This window comes from Mustela nigripes, chromosome X (genome assembly GCF_022355385.1).
Source record: "Mustela nigripes isolate SB6536 chromosome X, MUSNIG.SB6536, whole genome shotgun sequence".
In the NCBI taxonomy this organism is placed as follows: domain Eukaryota; kingdom Metazoa; phylum Chordata; class Mammalia; order Carnivora; family Mustelidae; genus Mustela; species Mustela nigripes.
The window spans coordinates 31,864,243-31,872,863 of NC_081575.1; positions in this window are offsets into that span (position 1 = coordinate 31,864,243).

An 8,621-nucleotide genomic window follows, 5' to 3' on the forward strand; every position below is an offset into this window, starting at 1 on the left:
AGAAACTAAGAAAGTACTAGAAATCCTAGGGACCACATAGCATTGAAGACTGCCAATCCACCTCTGAAATTTAATTTCCTCATTATAGTTTGCCAGATAAAATACAGAACTCCCAGTTATATTTGGATTTTCAGCAAACAACAAATATTTTTAGCATAATTATGTTCCAAGTGTTGCATAGGACATCTCTAGGCTAAAAAAACTACTTATCTGAAATTCAAATTTATTTGGAAGCCCTGTATTTTTATTTGCTAAATCTAGCAACCCTATAGTGAAGTGCAAAGTTCAGAAGTGCTTGACAGAGGCAGATTCTCAGGGCTCTTCGAGTGAAAAACATTCCTATTTCTACTGCAGGGTCAGCCTGACAAGCTATGTGCATATGGAGAACACATATGAGGATAGTCTTGTAAGGCAGTGGTTTTCAAACTTTACTCCCCTCACTTGAGGAACTTGTTAAAATGCCGAGTCCCATGCTACACCCTATGAAATTTTAATTCACCAGTTTTGGGGTGAGGCCAGGAAACCTGCACCTTGAACAGATACACCAAGTAATTGTGATACAAGTTTTTTTTTTTTTAATTGTGATATAGGCTTTTTTTTTTTTTAAGATCCTATTTATTTATTTGACAGAATGTGTAAGCAAGGGGAGCAGCAGGCAGAAGGAGAGTGAGAAGCAGACTCCCAACTGAGAAGGGAGTTCGATGCGGGGCTGGATCCCAGGACCCCAAGATCATGACCTGAGCTGAAGGCAGATGCTTAACCCACTGAGCCACCCAGGTGCTCCTCTGATACAGGTGTTTTAAGATCATTCTCTGAAAAACACTGTGTCTTTCTCCTACAAATCAGAAATCATGTCTACCTGGAAGACAGAATTTCCTCACCCATCATTCATTTACAACCATATTTACTGCTAAATAGGTTTTCATTAATTATTGTTGGAATTTCTCATTAATTGTTGAGGAAAATTCAACTCAATCATATTGAAATATGAATGGAAGATTTCTAGAAAAAGATACAGGTTCCATTTCATAAAAAGAAATGACTTGTTGAATACTAGATGTGGCAGGAGTAGAACAAACTGGAATGGAGAAACAGCAGTGTGGAGTGGTATTCTGACAAGAGAAAGCTAATTATTTTTATCCAATTCAATCTGTTCTTCAGCTGCGACTCCGAAAGGTCACAGAACACTACATAAAAGCCCAGCATGAAGTTCATTGCCAATGAGGATTTAATATTCTGTAATATTCCTTTCTTCCCCCCAATTTAGGATTTCAGTACTTTCCCTTGAGTGTGTATCTCAAAGGAACATGTAGCCCCTTCACAAAAGTTGGTACTGGAAGCACAACTAGTTCAACATTAGCTGGTCATGAGACAAGATGTTAGTCCAATTCGGTCATTAGAGCAAAGATGGACTGTCCTGGGGAGAACAGAACTACCTTTTGATTGATAGGACCATCAATAGTTTGCTCTCTCATGTGAGCAAATATCGAAAAAGAACATGTCCAAACATTGAGATGGCTGGGAGAGTGGGGAAAGAGTACCTTAATCCTTGACTATTTAACTAAAAAATGTGTTTTTGTAAGGCATTACCCCACTCTAACACAATCTTTGATGAACCATGTCCGAGAAGGCTCCATTTCCACCTTGTTAGAAAAAACTAATCTCTCTTACAAAATGGAATGGCGGCAGTTCTCGGGTAAGTTTTGTTTTTACTATGTGGGAATGAAAGCAGTGAATTTAACATAATAGAAGTTTGATTCTGGAGCCAGAATCCTTGGGTTTCATTCCAAAACCTGCAACCGCTTAGCTCTATGGCCCTAAAGACGCATACAAAGCTTCTCTTTCCCTCAATTTATACCTCTTTAAAATGGGGCCAGAAACTTCCTCCTTTTTCTGAGGACTAAATGAGGTAATGCAGCTAATGTTCTTAGAGTAGGGACTGGTGCATAGAAACTGTATTCTAAATGTGTATGTGGGGGATATGTTTTTATCGCGATGCTTCTGATTCATGGCCTTTTCAAGCATTCTCCTGACTGGTGGCAACCCTCACCTACCATTTTGTTCACAGCACATTTGAGGGGACCAAATAATGTCTGTTGTGACATGTTGAACTCTCATAGTACTAACTATGTGAGATGAAACTACAAATCCATCAGATTACTTTCACCCATGGATTATGTCATTAGTTTCTGGGCCTTGTCAGTACATTGATTTAATTCTGAATTTGAAGTCCAAATAGGTTCTCTGTAGCCCCTTTTCCTATTTTGGTCTTCCACCAGTTGTGACTCATTGTGACTTCCACTCTGAGAACAATGCTACTGGGCCTTTCTCGAGGTTCTGTGCACACAACCACTTCTAGCTATTTCCTCTGAGCCGAATATGGAAGTTTCCTGAACTGTCCCACTCCTACCATGCCCCCCCCCCATGATGAATGATACTACTTGGCACAACCTAGACAATACATATGTACTGAATGACTAGAAATCAATAATTTATCTCCACCAAAGTAATCCATTTGCTTTTGTTTATGTCCTTCTTTTTTTTGCCTGACTTTAAGCTCTATTTCTTTTTATTATTTTAATGAACTCCTCACCCGTCTCTCCACTAATAGTGACTTGCCCGTTTTAATTCTGATCTTTACTACCAAGTGTTCTTAGCAAAACTGCTCATGCCCAGAGGCCCTATTTTCATCCGAGAAGATCCCATCCACATCTCCAAAGCTTGGTTTGCCAAGTGAACTGATCATAGTAGAAATACTCTGAATTGGTGCTCTATATTGTAATTCTGGGCCAACTTCCCTATTTTGAACCAGGCTCAAATCCATCAGGACTCTTTGGGAAAAGCGATTTATTATAGAAAGTAACTCCTTGATAAACAATTCCTGCTTCAGTCTCCAGTCCATGTTTTCCTATTGACCCCTAGGGCACAAAAGGCTAGCAGATTAATACTTCCTGTTTGATATCCCGGGTTATAGTGGGGAAATGCCAATACAATTGTATAGAAAATAGACAAAGGCATATTTGAGATGCACTGAGTGACACCGAATAAGAAAGCTACTGGAAACCGGGAAGTAGTTCATTGGGTTTCGCATCCAGGTTTGGTGGACAGCTTCAATTTGTGTCTCGGGGAGCATGAGCATCCTACCTAATGTGACGAGGACTCAGACAAGAGACTCGTTCCATCCAATAATGAAGCTCTGAAATCCTGTGGGAGATGCCCTTCAGTGGATGAGTCCCAGCTTGGTCTGCCAGATTACCCTGTGGGGAGCTTTTGAAAAAGGTGTACTTAGCTTAAAAGGTAGGCTTGGCACAATGGTAAACATTTCCACTGACTACTCATAAAGAAAATTTGACCAGATTGAGTTCTGGATCTAACGTTTCCATGTGGGCTACCTATAATGCCAAGTCTGTCTTTCTTTCTTTCAAAAAGTTCCGGCTTTTTCATAATCTAGCTAGTTTGAAAGATCTGTAACTTTGAAGAGACATGACATTCCATTTTTAGAAAGTGGAAATTGCTCTTCTCGAATGGAAACAAATTTTGCATCAAAGAGCTTGAATTCAATACAGAGGGGGAAAAAAGCCAAATATGTAAAGCATTCTAGCAGCTGGCACTGCTGTTGGCAAAGGCTGTCTCTACACATGCAAAGAGATAGGAGGTGGTTTTTAATAATTCCAGAAGTTCTGCACCTTTATCATAATCATCTGAACCAACTAAAGTGTATCTCAGCCCAACTGATACAAAGACCTAACTCAATCCTTCCGTAAATCTTTTACATAGAGAAGGGCAGGGTCTAGCTATGGTACTACACACCTCAATGTTTAGAATGATCTAGATCATTGACTGCATTTTTCATTCCTCAGCTCCATGACTGCTTAGCAACACGGAACCAAAACGAGGGCTGGTGCAAGTTGTAACCTTTTCCAAAGGGCAGAGACAATTGTTCTCAAAATACTTGGTGATGGAGAGAGAAAGAATAAGGTTGTGCCAACCTAGTACAATTACAGTGGTACAATACTGACAGGCATAAAGCTGCCTGGATACCCAGAGCCTGGGCAAACTATTAGACATGCAGCTAAGATCTACTGTGATCTGTCCATTGTAGGCACTAATGGCAGCCTCTTTGTCAGCAAATATTATTTCAGTTAGAAGGCCACATTTTGACAAAAAGATGATTAGAAAAATGAAAGAGGGATTAATAATATCTCTTGAAATGTTGACTAAATTCTCATTGAAGCAGCCAAAAAGAAGGAAACTGTAGCTATTTAGCAGCGAATTCTAAGTGAAAAAGAAACCAAAAAACAAACAACAGACAACCACCAGACCCTGTGGCTGAGCTGATTCAGTGGGCGGTGAGACTTTCAAACAATTCAATGTCAACATTCCCCATGACTAACTCTACTGGTATTGCGGCTCTGTATAAGTGATTACTTAGGGGAACAGGAGAGAGGCAGGAGAGAGGGGAAGGAGATGTGAGGAAAAAGAGAGAAGACAGACAAAGTTCATTTCAGTGGGAGGACAGGATTTAAGCAAGAGCATATGGAAAAGGCAACCAATTTCATTCTTTTCATGTAGCTCAGGTTTCTATTAGGGCTGCTTGTGGTTTGGATCTAATTGATAGATCTGTCTGGTTCCCAGGCCCAGCCTGAAAGGGTTGGTATGGGGAAGGAGGCCTGGAAGGATCCTCCCTTCTCCACATATGGGTTGGCTAGCTAGCCTCTTTCTGCAAGTTGATGACAGTCTCCAGGGTTCCAGTCAACTAAATCAACCATTGTGCAGACAGGGCCACCCACCAGAGCACTAATTCTCCCCAAGAGTGGTTTTTTGGGGGGTAGGAGGGGGTGTTGGTAAGCAAATGAGTGCCACAATACAACTTGATTGCTTCATAAGGACAGAATTCTAGATGAGCAGGAATTGGGGACAGAATGTATGTCTTCCTTTTTCATAGGAAAATAATGAGATCTCATTGGTAAGGATAAAAGAAAACTCTTTGCCAATGATGTAACCGTCAGTGTGGTTGAGAAAGGATATCTGATACTAAAGAAGAATAGAAATAAAGAAAATGAAACAACCAGCACAAAATCTAAGTAGAAGTTCAAATTAATGGTGACAGAAAAAAAAGAAACAGCAGGAACCTGGGTGACAAACCATCTCTATAACAGATTTCCATTGGTCTTTTATGTGAAAATATTTAGGTGCATGATTTCCTTGCCAAGACAGCTATTCAAAATTCTAAACCAAGATTTTTCTATTGCATGAATACAGTTTCCTATTTCCTTTGCAACACGATATATTTGACAGGTAGATTAACTCTATATGACATTTTATGGGGGTATTTTTTTAAATTCAGATTTTGTGTGTTCCCTTACAGCATGCAGATTAAGGAAACAGGAATGATTGTTACCTCAGCCCCCATTATTTAAAAATATGATCCACGTGACTTCTTTCTGGTTCCATAGGGTAGTGGAAAGGAAACAAACTGGTCTTTTTCATGTGGTTGTTAGTCTAAGGAAATGTCTTCAATACAATTATGTATCATAGAAAGACACTTAATCTGTGAGCTCTTCAGTGCAGAAACACTGGACTAGATTATTGCTATGCCAAGCACAGAAGCTTGGTGAATTTAGTTCCTTTGATCTGCCCTCTGAAGGTCTAACTGAGATGTCTCCAATGTGAAGCTTCTTTGGTCTCCTATGACCACAAGACCTTAGGTTCTCTTTATCTCTGGAGATTTCTTGCAAACCAACTTTTTCTAAGGCTTCACCTAGAGGACACTTCAGAAAAAAAAGAAAGAAAGAAAAAAAGGGGTTAGCTGTTTAGGCCACTCTGAGATACTACACAGCTATCTAGTCAACTGTATTTCCTCAAACAAGTTATGTGAAATGATAAATGCTAATGAGCTTGACCTAACACTTCCCTCACACTGCATCTAGAATATAATAAGCAGTGAATTGATAATGAGCTATGGGATGATTGATTTGCTTGTGTATAAAATGATCAACCCTCAGAAATAATAATTCATCACCACAAAACCTGCAGGCGTTGTACAGGGATGACATTTTTTTTTGGAAGAGGAATAGAGGGAGGAAATGCCTCTCGTGGATCTTTGATAGAGAAACGTGCTTCATGCTTTGGCTTGAGAACATCAGTTCATTTAAATTCCAGTGAGCTGATGGGCTTAAATATAATTGTACAATCCCTAGAAATGTAAAGACTTAGGACTGTCCCCTGGGGTAAAGCCAATATTGCTCTCTTTGAAATCATAGAAATCATGCCTCCTTCCGAGAATGTGAAATAGCTTTGAAATTGATGTGTTTGGTCATTACGCACGAGTACTTGACAAAGCTGCTTTGATTTCATAGATTGTAAATCCCTGCAACACTACAAGAACCCATTTATGAAACTGAGGTATTGATTGTGCTCATCTATACAGTGATTACCAGAGGCAGCCTAATGAGTAGGTGCTCCTTGTACCGTGTGCCTAAGAGGCACCATACAGGGTTGCAGTCAAAAGTTGGTTCCTTTAGGCCCTGAGGATTCTGGTCTGCCTGAGTTCCTTATCAAAATAACAATATTCTTGTGTAGGTACAGATCCTAAGACAGTTTCTATTCATTAATTGATCCACTCTTTTAACAAATATGTTGAGATTCTACTACCCACAAGATACTTTGAGAAGGTTCAAAAACGAATACTGTCCAATGCCCAAATCAAGGGTAGTCTTTAAAGATGAGGGGTGATGAGGGACAAGATGGCTGTGTGGCAGGGATCTGAAATGGAATTAGACAATACACTGAAATAGCAAACAGGCACTTGATGTGTATGTGCTGAAAAAATGACCGATTCAGAGTATGAAGAGTTTCTACTGGATAATGTGTAGATAAATTATATAATAGAGACCCAACATATTTTAGTGAACATATTCCTCATTCATACTGACTCAGGGCTTGGAAAAATCATTACTTCTTTCAAAGATGCATTAGGATATGAAGTTTTCTGAAATAATTGTAGATTTCTAGAGGTTTGGGGGATACACTTTGACAATAAACAATGGTGTAATATTACTCAAAACAATTTTAAAAATGGGAGTATAGGAGGTGGGGGCATGGGCATTAAGGAGGGCACCCGAAGTGATGAGCACTGGGTATTGTACACAACTGATGAATTGCTAAACTCTACCTCTGAAACTAATAATAGAACACAAGTTAATAAAATTGAAAAAAAAAAAAAAACAACGGGTTTTTAAAAAAATGGAGTATATAGGGGTACCTGGGTGGTCAGTCGGTTAAGCAATTGCCTTCAGCTGATCTCAGGGTACTGGGATCGAGCCAGTAGGGAGTCTGCTTCTCCCTCTCTCTCTGCTTCTCCCCACCTTGTGCTCTCTTTCTCTTTATATATTTTTGTACTCTTCTGCTCCCCACCTTGTGCTCTTTTCTCTTTACATATTTTTATATAAATAAAATCTTTAAGAAAAGTTAAATAAAAGTCGAGTATATGACCTGATCCCTACTTTCAACAGCTTATCACCTTAGGAGAGAGATATGATATGCATACATGCAGATAGGGGTTCAAGCGAATGGGAAGTGGTTAGTTGGCAATTAAGAGGATGAATGGAAACCAGAATGGACCAATGGAAGGAACACAGGGATTAGGAAGAGCCATCTCCAAAAGACGTGAGAGGCGACTGAGAGAAGAGAGAGCTAAAGACATCTTAATTTTGCATAGCATCATTATGTCCTTTAATTTTTCCTCGAGTTAGCCAAAATGATGTGAGGAGGGAAGCATGCAGCTAGGCTTTAAGCATAACCAGCTACTCCTAAGGAAGGATGTGCAGATAGTAAGTAATAGGACTAAGCATCCAGTTCAGTGGAGGAAAAAACATCAGCCTCGGGGGATTAAATAACACAAACAAATGAGCAGCTCAGGGTAAAACTCATCTTCGAACTGGTGTTGATTCCCCAACAGTCTAAATGGGGAAACAAAATAAACGGATAGGACAAAAAAATTTATCCTGCAAGAATTCTAAGATGACATCTAGATACAAAAGATAAACACAGAGTTCAGTTTGGAATTAAAAATATATTGGGTATGTATTGTTTTCCGTTTCTTGATGGAACTTTTAATATTGTGAGGGTTATTCTAAGTTCTTTTACAAAAGTCTCACATCCACAGAATTTGGCTCAAGCAAGAAATTAAGGGATCCCTAAAAACATTGCCATTACAACTCAATAACAATCTGAAGGAAACCATTATGATGATGCCAGGAGAATAATAAGCCACCAACATCCTTATGAAGATTGATTACGATGATGATGCTTCATAATTCCAGAAAAGTCTTCTAAGCAAACATTGATTGGTAAATAAAGTGAAAGATACTCAGATTTATGTATTTTAGCTGTAAGATGTACATCATTCTTTAATGTTGTAATATAATCTATACTTGGAAGTTTCCTACAAATATCTCAGTCAATGGGCCCCTAAGTGGACCGGTTACATTGAGAAGAGCATTTGTAGTAGAGGAAAACTTTTTTCTTCTCATCTAGGTTCTTCAGCTAGTCTAATAATTAAACTGACCGAAAACAGATTAACAGGAGAAAAACAAATTTTATATGGATGGCAGCCCCAA